The 16,114-nt window shown below is 45.8% G+C and overlaps 1 protein-coding gene across 1 annotated transcript in view; it reads left to right on the forward strand.

The window, feature by feature from the left end:
* The first annotated feature begins 13,248 nt into the window (after positions 1-13,248).
* Positions 13,249-16,114, forward strand: part of ZFP62 (ZFP62 zinc finger protein) — a 28,612-nt gene continuing 25,746 nt past the window's right edge. The window contains exon 1 of the mRNA XM_081134346.1: positions 13,249-13,376. The gene's annotated coding sequence lies outside the window, so the exon portion shown is untranslated. The remainder of the gene's footprint in view (positions 13,377-16,114) is intronic.

Below are 16,114 nucleotides of genomic sequence, written 5' to 3' on the forward strand. Positions count from 1 at the left end.
AAACTGAAAATGGACACTGACCAAAGAGCAGGGTCAGGGAAGCGATGAGGCGGAGAGAGGGAGACAGCCACTCTGGGTGGAGGGAAGCGGTTAGCATGCGTGCGGTAGGAAGAGGCTGCGGGCTTGCCGGGAGATTTTATGAAAATCAGTGGAAGGGAAGTCTGGACAAGAATAGATGAGACCAAATTGCCAAGGTCTTTTCATGCCACACAGGGAAGAGCGTTGTTCTACAAGCAACCAAGAGCCCTTTGAAAGTTTGAAGGACCTGAAGTAATTCGGGCTGAAGAAGAAACATGGCAGCTCTATGGCGGGCTCTTTGGAAATGTTAATCCTGGCTTTTCATTGCCCTTCCCCTGGGGTCCTCCATGCCACCTGGGGGAGGTGAGACTGCCGCAGTGAGAACGCAAAGGTAGCAGGCAGGGTCCACTTCTGTGGCCCCAAACACAGTCCTGCTGGGGTGTGGGAGAGACCCACCTACCAGTGCCTGCATGTCAGGGGACCTCCATTCCAAGGCCCCCCGAAAAGCGTAAAGGCCCGTATCCGAAAGCAATGAAGGCTGGGCTGCCAGAGGGCTCTCAGGGGGAGGGGAGGGACCCTCACCTGCCCTCGGACACTGGAGAACACACCCCGTTACAGCTTATTTATTGGGTCATTTAGGCAGATTCTCCTTGGTGTCCATCGGCCCTCAGAAGGAGGTGGTTTGAGGGGGTTCAGGGCCAGCACAAAGGCCGTCTCACACACAGCACTGGCGCAGAGGAGGTGGGATGAAAGTCACGGCAAGCTCTCGAGTAGATGCCTTAATTCTTCTCTTCTTTTTATTTATTTATAATCTTATAATCCTCACCTGATGATATGCTTATGCTTATAGATTTTTAAGAGAGAGAGAGAGAGAGACATCGATGTGAGAGAAACATTGATTGGTTGCCTTTTGTACGTGCCCCAACCAGGGATTGAACCAGAAACCCAGGTATGTGCCCTGACCGGGAATTGAACCCATGACCTTCTGGTGCGCTGGACAACTCTCCAACCAACCGAGCCAGGGCTTAAGGCTTCTTTTCTGCCAAGGAAAGGTGGCCAAAGAAATAGGCAGTTAGAACAGCTTAACATAAACTTGTGAGCACAGAGGTGGGCCTGGAAGAGTGGAGAGTCACCTCCGCTCCTGAGTTTGAAAATAAAATGTCTTCCCTCATCTTCAGACACATCCAGGATCTTGTCACCTCGCGGTCCCCACCTTTCAGTGCTCATCCTAGCTTTTCCTGCCTTCTCTTTTTAGTCTTGGCTCCTAATCGTCACCAGCCAAGCACATGCAGCGGGCACTTCCACCCTCGTGTTTTTGCGTGTGGCATCCTACCCCCTCCTCTCTCTGCCCATCCAGACTCCCTTTCCCCAAGATCCTGCTCAAAATTCCTTCCTCCAGCGTCTTCGTGGATGAACGTCAACTCTCTGTGTGCAGACACCTCTTCCTTCTCTTCAATTTGCCCAATATACTTGGAACTTGTACAAATGTCTCATGGGGCACATTTGCAAATGTCTTATGTGACTGTATTTTTTTCTTTCATCTACAATTCTGACTCCTGGAGTTGAGGGCCCAAGTCTCCCTGGCCCTTGGCGCTTTCTCACAGGCACCAGCAGAAATCCTTCCTCGCAAAGCGTGCCAGCCAGTCACATGGGTGGACACGCAAAAGAAGAGACCGTCCTCAAGGGAGGTGACTTTTGTTCTGCACTGTTCAGGAGCAGCAGGAACTGACTTGCTAATTTTTCAACCTCTCCCCATACCAGGCCGAAGTGTGGGCCCCGAACCTTCCTCAGTACATACCTTCCTTTGCTGCTCTCCCAGGGAGTCAGGCCGAGAGTCCTGCGCCTGTCAGGTGGGTGTCGCCCACCATTGCACTTTTGTCATACAGGTGGTGAGGTGCACACACGCCTGGAGAGAGAGGGAGAAGCCCTCGGACTTCTCTGAGCTGCAGGCGCTCATCTCTGGCTGGGTCCCCAGGAATGTAAGGGGCAGGAAATGCCGCACACCCCCTCCCACTGCCCGAGCAGCGCGGCCTCTCCAAGGTCAACAAGCATTTCCCACCTCAGAGGAACTCCTTCACATTAAAGAAGGAGCTAGCATCCTCTCTTCACTTGCACGAGTGGCTGGGGCAGGGAACTCGGGCTCCACGCCTTGTGCCATGCAGAATAAGGGGCCGCCAGCTGAATGCAGGCCTGTGAGAAAAGTGGGCACAAGGATCCTGTCCATTTGGAGGGAGCAGTGGGCAGCTTTGGTGGGTGCACCCTGATGGTGCTTCTTCAAAGAGCCAGCCCAAACTCAGAGTTTGCCCGAGACTGAGTTACATAAAGGGGTTGTAATGGAAAAAAAATGATGAGGGCGTTTCTTAAAGATGGTGCTTTACACCCAAGGGCATCAAACCCTCCCCAGCACCGGGTAGGCTGCACTGTGTCAGCCACACCCTCTCCTGGCTCCTTTGGCAAACAAGTAGCGCCTGTTTGTTCTGTTGGGAGAAACCATTTTAAGAAAAATTATTTAAAATTTCTCAAGGCAAAAAGGCGGGAAACGCGTGCTTTCAATGTCATGTGGGGGCACTGGCACAACCAAGGATTATTTCTTTATTGGAGTGGACTTTTTGGACCACTGTTTACTATCACTTGAAGGTCCCAGCTTAATGCACTTGCACACCTAACTTGTAGATCTTTGTCCAATAGAGTTGTGAATAATTTCTGTCTTATAGAAAAAATAGTCCCAAATATATTGCCCTGTGGGACATTAACCACTTCTGTATTTAAGCCAGCAATCTTATCGCAACATTTCTATCTTAAGTTGCCTCTAAATATCCAAGTCCTCAAGCGCTTTCTGAGCCAGTCTTTACTATATTATTGTTTCCCTCATAAATTAATGAGTTGAATAAAGTCTTTAACACATGTTTATTTTATATTTAAATGAATCATGTTGTAATTTTTTTTAAAAAGTATACTTTGACAGATCATTAGCTAGAAATAGCTTTTCTTGAAAGGGCCTTGACCCTGGCCCTAACAAGATCTGACAAGAGCTGTCAGGCTGGCTTCATCCGCATTGTGTGCTCGTCACGGCCTTGAGCCCCAATCTGTCCCTCATGGAGCCAAGATAAAAGGTCATTGGGAAAATACTGTCAGAAAAATTGGGCGAAAGAATTTTTTTTTTAAATGGGCTTCTTCTTTCTCCCAAAGGACCTTCCTCTTTCTCTAGAGGTCCTTTGTAAGAGACCCTTCTGTCTTCCTTTTTGTTCTTTCTGGATTAGCTTTCTACATGCGTAAGATTGACTGTCACTATAAAGACTTTTTAAAGAGAACTTTCATAGCCTGAGTTGGCCACCAAACTTTATACTTAAATCATTGGGCTTAGGACCTGGTAAATTTGCAAATCCCCAGGGAAAATTGAGCAAGTATGTTTCCTTCTTCACAAGGCCCAAGAGGGCAAATGATAGCCCCTTCCCAAGTCTGAGACTAAGGATAAAGCTATTTTGAGTAACTGCGGCAGGAAAAAACAAAAGGGGAACATAATTTAGAGTTCATGTGGTCTGGTGATGACTAAAATATTTGCCACTGTTGGGCTGGGGGAGGGGAGGGGCTGCTGGGAATTAGGGAAGCCCTCAGTGGATGTGGGTAGCCAGCCAATACCCTTCCCTCTACTCATGGGCCACTGTCCTCAACAGCCACAGCTGAGACAACACACCTAATCTTGGGCAGACCCCAGGAGGAGAAATGGAGGTGGGAGGAAGAGACTAGAAAGTGTGGTGAGCTCCTCCACAGAATGTAGGCGACACGGAGACCAAGCCCCCCATTGCACAATCAGAACCCAAAGCTGCGAGTGTAAACCCACAGGCCTAACTGGGAGGCAGAGCTTCCAGGTGGCCACGCACCTGGCAGAGTGCCCCCCACATGCCTGGGTGCGGGTCTGAGGACCTGCTTCAGGGAGGCGGCAAGGCCTAGCCGTGGGCACAGTGTCCCTGTTCACACTTGGCTCTGAGCCTGCTCCATCCCTATTGCCTTGTGCACTGTTTCTGTCTTGTGCATCTTGGCTTCTGATACGCAGAAACTCATTGTTACAAAAAGAGCTGCAGTGGATGTGTTCTGTGTATTTGTGTATTTATTTCCTTAGAACAGATGGGGATTGCTGGATAACAGGGAACACGCACGTAAGGTTTTGATGTCTATCCTCCAAAAATATTGTGCCTGTCAGTACTTCTAGCAGCAGGGTTTAAGGGTGCCCATCTCTGTACACACTTTTTATTTTTATTTCTTTACTTTTATTTTTTTAATCCTCACCTGAGGATATTTTTTTATTGATTTTTAGAGAAAGTGGAGTGCGGGGAGGGGGGGGTAGAGAGAGAGACATCGATTTATTGTTCCACTTATTTTATTTTAAAACAGTACATTATTTATTTTATTTAAAATATGTCTTTATTGACTTAAAAGAAAGGAAGGGAGAGAGAGAGAGAGAGATAGAAACATCAATGATGAGAGTCATTGATCGGCTGCCTCCTGCACACCCCCCACTGGGGATCAAGCCTGTAACCCTGGCATGTGCCCTGACTGGGAATCGAACTGAGATCTCCTGGATCCTAGGTCGATGCTCAACCTCTGAGCCACGCCCAGCCTGGCTGTTCCACTTATTTTTGTGCATTTATTGGTTGCTCCTTGAATGTGCCCTGACTGGGGATCGAACCCACGACCTAGGTGTATCAGGATGACGCTCTAACTGACTGAACTACTGGCCAGTCTCACTCTCCTTTTAAAACATTTCCCTTGTCCTGCCAGAGGTCTGCATGGCATCCTGGTGGCCTCCAACTTGGTTTTGGTGCCCTGTGGTCCGTGAGTGAAGAACTGGAGAAAAATGGTATTTCCAGGAGGAGACCAGGCAGCTGGCGTTGGACCAGCAGGTGCCAAAGATGTTTTCAGGACAGAGCATTTCAAAGATGTCAGAGATCCCAGCTTCGAAACCGCCCAGCTGTGTCCTTGGGCCATTTGCTTACCCTCTCTGTTTCCCCATCTGTGGAATGGGGGTGTATATGAAGTGCCTTCATCATAGAGTTGTTGAGAAGATTCAACATATCAATATATGTAAAGTACTTAAATGAACCCTGGCCCAAAATAAGCACCGGGAAAGTGCTCACCATTGTTGATTGCCCTTGTAGGTGCCAGTTTCAGCCAGGACTCACAGAACAAAGACATCCCCTCTAGCACAGGGCCCAAAACAAGACGAGTGGTGGAAGGGCTGCTGCTCCGTTTAGATCTTTTTCAGGGGCTGTGAGTTACTGAGAGCCACTGAAAACTCAGGTTTCTCCAGGTTCATTCCTGTCTCCCTTGCAGCTCAACAGTGCCACCTGCCACACACAAATTTTATACATGCTTCCGGATGCGAAAGGAAGCCACTGACATTAAGGGCAAGCAACATTAAAGAGAATAGCAACATTTATGGCAAATTCAAAGGTGAATTTCTTTAATATGTGTGCCTTCGATGAACAAAAACTCCACGAAAGATGTCAAGAAGACACTTTATCTGAGGACAGGGCTAGGCAGTCCCTGGAAATCACTGTAAGGGTAAGGAAATTAAACAACCAGATACAATTTAAAAAAATTTTTTTTTGTCCTGCAAATTTAGAGAAAAATCAAACCTGCTAGGCCCAGTCCTGGCAAGGAGAGTGTGTAAAGGGCTCCTTACGAATGGCTGGGGCTTCATTGACTATACAATCCCCCTGGAGAGTTACTTAAGCATCTGATTCCATTTCAGTTTTATTATGCCTAAGTTTAATTTTTGAACAAATAATACATTCTCATGGATCAAAATGCAAGGACTATGAAAAGGATATGCACTGAAAATGCTCCTTCCCACCCCTATGCCCCAGAAACCCAGCACCTCCCTACAGACAGCCAAGGTTCGGGGACTCTGGTGTATACATTCGGGGTATTTCTGTGAACAACACAATCTGCACATGTTCTTTCCATCCTTTCTTACATAAAGTAGAGCCTGTTGTAACTTGGTGCAGTGATTCTTTCCATCTTAGAGATTTTTTCCATACCATTTCATAAAGACTCTTCACTTTATTTCTTTTTATTTATTTGTTTATTTTTTTAACCACAGTTTACATTCCATACCATTCCGCACCCGTTCGGATGTACAGCAAAGTGGCTGGAAAACTATGTGCTCTAGTCCCCCTGCTGCCCCAGGCCCCACCTGGCCCCACACCGTTATCTCAACAGTATTGACAATGTTCCCCTTGCTGCGTTCCACATCCCCATGCTATCCTGCAGCTACTAATTTGTCTGCTTAATCCCTTCACCTTTTCCAATCAGCCCCCAACCTCCCTCTCCTCTGACAGCTTTCAGTCTGTTCACTCTATGAGTCTGTTTTTATTTTGCTTGTTAGTTCACTTTGTTCATTACATTCAACTATAAGTGAAACCATATGGTATTTAACTTTCTCTGACTGGCTTATTTCACTTAGCATAATACCCTCTAGGTCCATTCATGCTGTTGCAAAAGGTAAGATTTCCTTTTTTTTTTTAATGGCTGAGAACTATTCCACAGTGTAAATATATTACAGTTTTTTTACCCTTTTATCTACTGATGGGCGTTTAGGTTGTTTCCAAATCTTGGCTATTGTAAATAATGCTGCAATGAACATAGGAGTTCATATAGTTTTTTCAAATTAGTGTTCCTGGATTCTTTGGGTGTGCTCCCAGTAGTGGAATTGCTGGGTCATAAGGCAGCTCCATTTTTAATTTTTTAAGGACTCTCCACACTGTTTTCCATAGTGGCTGCACCAATCTGCATTCCCACCAGCAGCTGACTAGTTAGGTTTCCTCTTTCTTTTTTATGGCTGAATACTAGTCCATTGCAAGGCATCATGGGTTGCATTGTACCCTCCCCAGAAGTTCACATGTTAAAGTCCAAACCCTGAGTAACTTATTTAAAAATAGGGCCATTGCAGACAATGACAATTAGTTAAGATGAGGTCAGACTTGGAGCAGGTTGGGCCCCTAATCCAGTATGACTGATTTCCTTATAAAAAGGGGGTCTTTGGACATAGGCACACAGAGAACGCTGTGTGAAGATGAAGAGAGAGATGAGGGTGATGCATCTGTAAGCCAAGCGATGCCAGAGATTGCCAGCAACCACCAGAAGCCGGGTGAGAGGCATGGGACACATTCTCTCTTAAAGCCCTCAGGAGGAACCAACCCTGCTGCCGCCTTGATCTTGGACTTCCAGCTTCCAGGATGGTGAGACAACAAATTTGTTATTTAAGCCACTCAGTTTGTGGAACTTTGTTGTGGCAGTCCTGGCAAACTAATTCACATGAGTGTACAATAAATATTTAATCACTTACCTACTTTGGAATTTGGGCTTTTTGATAACCTTATACTTAAAAAATACTGCAGTGAATAACCTTTTTATGTGCCATTTCATGAGTGCAAGACTCTACTAGCATGGGGAATTGCTAGAGCAGAATTGCCGCAGCAAAGGGCTTGTGAGTGGTGAGCCGCGCTGTGGAGCAGGCCTGGAGGCTGGGGCCGTCTGCACTCCCTCCAGCAGGACAAGGGGGTTCTTCTGGTTTCACCACCACTTGTCATCAAGCTTTTAGACTTTTGCCATGCTAATAAGAGAAAAATGGTATCTCTGTGCAGTTGGGGTTTGAGTTTTTAAATTATGAGTCATTTGTATACTTTTCTGTGAACCCATTTATCTATTGTTGGTCTTTCTTACCAGTTTTTTGGAGGAGCTTTTTGTGTATCAGGGAAATTTACCCGTTGTGATATTAGATGCAAATATTTTTTCCCAGTTAGTCATTTGAATTTTTACTTTTCTTATGGTGGTTTTGCCACACAATAGTCTATTGTTATGTATTTGAATGATCACTCTTTACTTTGTTAGAGCAACAAAGAATAAAAAACCTTCCCCACTCCAATATAATCAAAGAAATCCCTTGTGTGTTTTTCTAATATGTTTGAGGAGGTGGTAGCAGCAGCAATGATGTTTAGTGTGGGCACATTTTATATTTAAGTCTTTCATACAGATGGAGTTTATCCTGGTGTAAGGGCAGAGGTTTGAATTCAAACTTATGTTTTTCTAATGCATCCCAGTTATCTCCACACCATTTCCCCCACACTGATCTTAAATGCCACCTTGTCAGACACTAAATATCCATTCCTATTTAGGTCCATTTTTAGATTTTATGTCTCAAAATTACACCAGCTTATTTATAAATATGCTATAACAGTGTTCCCCATCACTTGTATTTTTTTTCAGGCATTTTCTAGCTAGAAACAAACAAGATCCTATCCACTTTTCCACATAAACTTTAGAATTCATTGTGTGTTGCTAAAGAAGATTCTGTTGGTATTTTGTCACCAAAAAGGATTTATTCCGGAAGAAGATGGGGTTGCAACCCAGTGCGTCCAGGAATGGCAAGCCACATTACACTGCCTGGGGTGCCAAAATGGAGAGGCACCCCATGAACAGAGCTCTATCAGCGGCACAGAGCTCCCCTGCGGAGTTCTGGCCCATGCTCTGGCCACTGTGTAGAGATCTCTATAGGCCCAAGTTCCTCCCAGAGACCCCCCACACTGATTGTTTTCCTAAAGCTCCAGCTGGTCTTTATCTAGATCCTTATAGCAACCGAGAGAAATGACATGGTTCTGATGCTGAGTCTTTTCATCCGGGCGAGTGATGCATCCAGCTATCTTTCCATCAATTTAGTTTGCCTTTTGTGACCCCAGGAGCATCACCTTTCTTCATATACGTCTTGACATGTCTTAATTCCAGGCATTTGGCCTTTTGCTCATTTGTTTCTATTGTAAATGTAATGTTTTCTTCTGGTATTCTAATTGTAGTGTACACATAAGAAAACTATTGATTTCTGTATGTTAATTTTGAAACCACACCCCTTACAGAATTCTCTGGTTTAGTCTAGTCTGTTTGTTTGTTGTTGTTTTTTACATAATGAAGTAATGCTATGCCATAGTGGAAGGGAGACATTTATTTTTAAAATTTGTGACCAAATTCAACAACTAAAAGTGGAGTTGGAATGAAGCCCCTTTGGGCATACATCATCAATCTGCACGTGAACCACCGCAAAGCAAGAGAAGCCCCAAGGCAGGAGCAAACTGAAGACATCATCGATGTTCCTACAGGCCTTCGAGAGCAGAGCTGAGAAATATAATTCCAGTCATGGATGGGATTTCTGATTTTCTGAAAGACACATTTAAAGTAAAAAGAAACAGGTGAAATTCGTCTTAACAATATGTTATTAACCCCCCAAAGCCAAAATATTATCAACATAATCAACACAAAAATCAACATAATTTTTAACATTTTATATTCTTTTTTTTTTACTAAGTTTTAAAAATCCAAGGTGGATTTTACATTTACAGCATATCTCAGTTCAGTCTAACGCATTTCACGTGCTTAACAGCAGTAAGTGAGCAGTGACTGCCATACCAGACAGCACAAGCCTAGATTCTCCTGGTTTGTAGGTTTCCAGAAGAGGCAGGTGTTGAAAAAGGAGAGAGTGAGTGAGTGAGTGAGTGAGTGTGTGTGTGTGTCTCAGGATAGTAAGAAGCTACGGAAATTCCTTGACAAGTAGAATAAGGGAAACTGAGACAAAATAAATAAGGCCAAACAATTTGAGCAATTTACAGCGAGCTAATGAATCACAAGGTTTTACCTTCCCTAACCAAGGGCACTTAGGAGCAAATGATTTACCCATTGCAGAACATCCCAGGTCAGACTGGCCTGGGTCCCGGTCGCTCTTCCATGACATTCTTTAAAAATAAAACTAACCAGAAAGTAACCCTAACCACTCTATACACACATTTTAATGAATCAACACATTAAAGGACACACCTGGAAAGTTAATGAATATTCTGTTAAGGCCCTCCCCTGAGGCCTCCCCTAAGATTCCCCAAGGCCAAAAAAATAAATAAAAAGCCTCAAGACAAAGCCTCAAGAACTTGTGGTGCTCTCGCTAGAGCATGCCCACTCCTAGTATCTCTGCTTTTTTCCTCTTTAAACTCTAAGGGTCCCCATTAGACTTGCAACCAGGGGAGCAGCGAGCTTACCCTCCTGAACCTGTCTCCAAGACCCCCTTTTCCTCTGACTTTCCAGTGAGCTAACAGCAGCCCCACCTGGACTCACTTCTTTCACTGTGACTTTCTCAGAGAGCCAAAGCAGCCCGCCTAGGCTCTCCCCTGTTGCTCCTACTTTAAGCCCTTCCTTTGTTTCACTGTCCCTAGCTTTAATAAACATACTCTCAAAATCACTTGGACTCATGTTTAGAAATCTTTCCTGCACAAAGTCAAGAACCCACACACTACCAGCTGGCCCAAGGCAGATCCACTCCAACCCCAGACCCCATCCAGTAACATGTAGACCCAAGAGCAAACAAAAGGTGCCTGGAGTATAACAAGGGTCATGAAGAAAAAGAAATTTAAAATAAAAATTACCCAAATTAAGATTATTTACTTGGGCTTCCTAATGATCCCTCCCCCATTCACACACTACCTTTTATGGAGATGCAAAGCCTCCTAACTTGGACACAAATGTTTGTCCACTTTGCTGCAGAGAGGGAAAAACCCGGTCTTCTCCCTTCAGGGGTGGCAGACTGACCTAACACAGCAACCTTCAATCTGGAGTGAGAATTCTTCTGGAAGCCCATCAAGATTGACTGAAGCAGTTTGGGCTGTGCTGCTCAATAAGGCAGCCATTGTCACATGTGGCCATTTAAATTAAATGTAATTTAAAAATCAGGTGCTCAGCCACACCAGCCAATTCTCGAGTGCTCAGTAGCTACTGGCCCACACTTTTGTTATAGGGAGACAGACATAAGCAGAGCAAGGATGAAGGGCCAGGTACAGAAACTTACCAGGGTAGAAAGCCCTGGATGCCTAGCAAGGGGCAATACTGGGAAAATAAGAACCTTGCCCCCAGGGTAACCTTTCCTCCCCTAGCGTATTGTTGGTCATGCAGTTTGGACCCCCCTGACTTTTCATATTGCTAGACACCCCCCCCCCCCTTTTCCTCCCTAAAGATAACATCTAGGCCTCAGGCGCATTTCAGCTCCAGGACAAGAAAAGCAGCAAAACCAGACAAGTGACACTGTGGCTGCCTCAGAACCAGCTGCATTGACTCGTGACCCCCTGCCTTGGCACTGACCAATCAGTGAGACCAGGACCCTGAAAGAGCCCACCTGGAAAGCTGATGAATATCGATTGGGACCGTCCCCTGAGACCTCTGCTAAGGTTTCCACCTAGAGAGAGATAAATACGCTCAGCACGAAGGACCCAGTGTGCACTCCCCACCCAGGGGAGCACACCCGCGCCATTCCCTTTCCCCTTCTTCCCTCTACGGGACCCCATGAGACTTGCAACCAGGGGAGCAACGGGCAGGGGCAGCTCGGCCGGGCTAACTCCCTGAACAGGAGTGTCCCTGGAGACACTCCAAAGCTTCCTTTTCTTTGACGTCTCAGTGAGCCAAAGCAGCCCTGTTACTTCTACGCCCTTCCCTGTTTCACTGTCTTAAGTATATTTTTGCTGTGGCCAATAAATTCTTACTTACTTTGCTACACGTTGTCTCTTGATTGAAATCTTTCCTTCAAGAGGACAAGATCTGAGGTCTGGTTGTCTTGCCAGTAACACTTTCTTGGAGGTGCAGGGAGTTCTGGTATGGAGCCAAATGGGGTGGAGGAGGCATTGCTACAAGAAACCCCGTTCAATTCCCTCTGTTTACCCAGCACCTGCATCTATAGAAAATGGAAAACCGGCATAGAGTTGATGCTGAATACTGGCTCACTCCGGCAATAAGTAAAATGCACCCAAGTAATTTGCATAACTTGAACTATTAAAAAGTCCATTGAATTAAAAGTTGAGCTTCCAAGAAATTTTTACTGACAGTAAAAATTTGAAGCTAAATGTTTATATGATTTTGCTAATAATCTAGAAAATGATTAACATCTGAAAGTGAGAAAAAATTGTAATTTCTTTACAGAGATGTGTGCTAGGGTGAACAATAAAACTTAAAGCATAAAATTATTTTATATTAGGATAAAACCCAGTGATACATGCAGAATGAAATTTTAGATTAGTGTAAAAATCCTGTGAGGGACATGAAATGAAACTATAGGTTCAAGGAAAAAAACTCCCAAAAGTTGTAAAATTTTTGACTATTAAGAGTGGATGGTCCTGCTGGTGTTGCTCAGTGGTTGATTGTTGACCCATGAACCTGGAGATCAGGGTTGGATTCCCTGTCAGGGCACATGCCCCGGTTTTGGGCTGGATCCTCAGTAGGGGGCATGAAGGAGGCACCTGACGATTCTCTCTCATTGATGTTTCTCTGTCTCTGTCCCTTCCTCTCTCTGAAATTAATAAAAACTTAAAAAAAAGTGGATGGTGTGCATTATTTACAGATAGCCAAGACAGGCAAACAACCTAAGTGTCCCTCATGGATGAATGGATAAAGATGATGTGATTGACATATGCATAATAGAATATTACTCGGCCATATGAAAGAAGGAAAAACTGCCATTTCTGACAACGTGGGTGGACCCTGAGAACTTTAATTAAGCTAAGTGAAACAAGTCGGAGAATGACAAATACCCTATGATCTCACTTATAGGTGGAATCTTAAAAAAATCAAAAAAGTCGGATACAGAGAACAGATTGGTGGTTGGCGGCTGTCCTGGGGATGGAATGCACAGCACTCCAGCAATCGTTCATAATACCGTATTGCGTATTTTTTTACGTTGCTAAGAGAACACGTCTTAAAAGTTCTCATCACAGGATGCCCTGGAAGGAATGATAAGCAGTTTCGTTTGTTCAGTGTCAGTATTAACAGTATGCGGGAAAACGTTTAGATGTTAACTACAAAAGAAAGTTTCCAAAGGCGTTCTGTGCAAGGGTTCGGGAGCCGACAGCCGGGCGCACCGCGCGCAGCCGCAGGTCGGTGTGGTCCCGACGGCGGGCGCTCTGCGCGGCCTCCCCGCCCCCGTGCGGGGAAAGAGGAGCGACCCGCGGCCTCCGTCTGTAAGGAGTCCGTGTTTAGGTAATAGGTCGTTAGGTGTCTAGTCCACCGAGCCACTCATTTGCTTTGTCCGCCCCACCGCGGAATGTCAAGTCCGCGAGACAGAAGCTTCGCCCACAGTGCCTGCGCCGCGGGCCGGCACTTACACCCCTGCGCACCGCGGGTCACGTGCCCGAGCGCAGGGCTTACCATCGAGTCAGTCTTCCAGCTTCCCAGAGAGGACTCGGAAGTGCCTCGGAGCCGGCGCGGGCTCTTCCGGCCGGGGCGTCCGCGCTTTTGTCCCGCCGGCGGCCGGACTCCCGCGGCGCTGCCTCAGCTAGTACGTGAGTACGCGGCCGCCCGCGCTTCCGCCCCCGGTCCTCGCCCGTCCCGCCTTTCCTTTCTGGGCCGGTCCCGCTGCCCCTCGCGTGGTGGGCGGGGTCTGGGAGGAAGCCTGCTCTACCCCCGCTCCTCAGGAGGCGCGTCTGGGGAAGCGGAGGGGAGGGGAGACCCCGGGCTGGCGGAGGGGCGTGGGGCGCCGCTGGAACATACTGGACTCCCGGAGGGCGCCAGCTCCGGCCGTTCGAACGGCCGCGGCCAGGTTGGGGTGCCCCGCGCCCAGAGAAACGCCCCGCTCTCATGTTTCTCAACTCTTCATGCTGTCTCGGGCGGGAGGGGAATCGGGAAAATTAGCGCTTTAAAATCGCCACCCCATCCCCACTCCTCGCCCCTGTGTGGTGCCCCATTGCAGTTAACTTTGGCCGTGGGACTTGACAGTGAATACGGGCGTTACAGGGACCCCTGGGGGTGATCTGATTCCTTCTCCCTCTCACCTCCCCCCTTTTTTTCTATGATGGAGGGATGATGTTGAGACTCCAGGCTCTGTGCAGGTGAGTGCTCCCGGGCCCTTTTCCTGGGGAAGCTCACCTGTATACAGACAGGTGTGTGCCTGGAGGAGGCGGCCTGTCTCGCTCAAAAACTAGAGTTTGACTAGGGAGAAGGCCTTCGGGAACGCGGGCGTTGAGATGTGGAAGAAGAATGGGGTGCCAGGGCTGGGTGTGCTGCTTTAAGACGTTTGGACTAGCGGGCCGTAGGCATGTTTTCTTTTTGAAAGCACAGGGGTTTATAGGTTTATTTTTATTTTTATTTTTTAATGTTTAAATATATAATATATGGATCAGATATTTAAAATAGAAAGTTATTAACGAAAAGGTATCTTCCCGTTCAGCCATTTTCCTAGGCCCAACCTTATCAAATAATCACATTTACTTTATTTGAATGTATCCTTGCAGAATTTATTTATGCAAATATTTGCAAATGTGAATGTAGCTAGTTCCCCTTTTTTCCGCCGTACGGATGGTAGGTCACTCTTAAAAGTTCTGCCCCTTGCCGCCGGGCGTGGCTCAGTGGTTGAGCATCTAACCTGTGATCCAGGAGATCTCTGTTGGACTCTGGTGAGGGCACAGGCCTGGATTGCGGGCTCGATTCCCAGTAGGGGGCGTGCAGGAGGCAGCCCACCGGTGGCTCTCTCATCATTGATGTTTCTCTCTCTCTCCCTTTCCCTCCCTCTCTCTGAAGTTAATAAAGATATATTTTAAAAAAAGAAAAGTTCTGCCCCTTGCTGCTTTCACTTTATCTTAGAAATTATCAGAACACAGAGGGAATAGAACTGGGACCTCCTGGATCATAGGTCGATGCTCCACGGCTGAACCACACTGGCCAGGCTGTTTGTTATTTTTCTAAAATTTTTATTATTTTTTAAAAGATCTTTATTGATTTCAGAGAAAGGAAAGGAGAGGGAGAGAGAGATAGAAACATCAATGATGAGAGAGTCATTGATTGGCTGCCTCCCGCATGCCCCCAACTGGGGATCCAGCCTGCAACCCAAGCATGTGCCCTGACCAGGAATCGAAACCACATCGCCTAGATCCTAGGTGGATGCTCAACTGCTGAGCCACACCCGGTCAGGCTGTTTGTTATTTTTTTTTATACAACTACAGGTATGTGGTATTGGGTTAACCATCATTTGGATGTTTTGGATTTTCTATAATTTTGTAGGTCTAGTCAGGGACATTGTTTCCCCCCCCAGTTTTTGTTACCTCATAGTGGTGCATTCAGTGATGTACTATGGCATATCTGAGCAAGGGTTTTTAAAGAAGTGATTAAACAATCATAAAATAATTTTTATTTTACATCAGTTAAGCCAGTTATTGGTAGATCTCTAAATATACCAAATCATTATTATACCTCATGTGTTTTTAAAAAAAATAAAACCAAGCAGTTTTTCTCTCCTGAGACTTGTGTTTATGATATTTAGTCTTACAGTAGCTTAATAAACTAATTCTGTAAATGATTCTCTTCAAGCCAGTCTTTGCTCTTTTAGCTTCAGAAAATCTCTCAGCCTCCCTTTCAGAATCTCCTTTGCTTAACTTATTCCCAAGGATGACTAGAAATTTCTTCTCCGCTACCAGGTATGAGAATGTTCTGTTTCATGTTTTACTTTGAGGAAAAATCACCTTGAATCCTTTTTTCCACTTTTAAGCAATAGAGCTAACTCATGTTAACGATCTTTCTGATATTTGTTAACTGTAAGTGCAGTAATAACTAAAGCACAAACCATATTTCTCTCTTCTGCTCTGCATATCACTTCTCTCACTCCTTAGTCCCAGTTTTCATTTATCCCATTCTCCCACTGTTTTTGCCCATGTCTCCATTTGTTCCTGTGCTCTCTGCTCCAGATGTCCTGAGGGTAGTTCCCTCTGCTGGAACTATTCTTTTCCCAAAGCTCTTCCTAGTCCTTCAAAGCAGTTTGAACCCTTTTGCTCCCCCTCCCCCCCCAGGTATGCCTCTACCATTTTTATCATGTGTTAGTTATTTTTCTGCCAGATTCACATAGTCTGCAAGCTCCTTGATAACAGGCCTTTGTCTTATCCATCTTTGAATCCCCGGGACTAGTCCAGTGCCTAGGGAAAAGCAGGATATGGATCATAATCTAAGTTCCTTAGGCAACACTCAGCCTCAGAGATAACATACTAGAATGCATCTTCAGTATTGTTTATAATAATATTTTATTCTCTTCATT

The sequence above is a fragment of the Miniopterus schreibersii genome, assembly GCF_964146895.1.
Source record: "Miniopterus schreibersii genome assembly, chromosome: 4".
Lineage (NCBI taxonomy): Eukaryota > Metazoa > Chordata > Mammalia > Chiroptera > Miniopteridae > Miniopterus > Miniopterus schreibersii.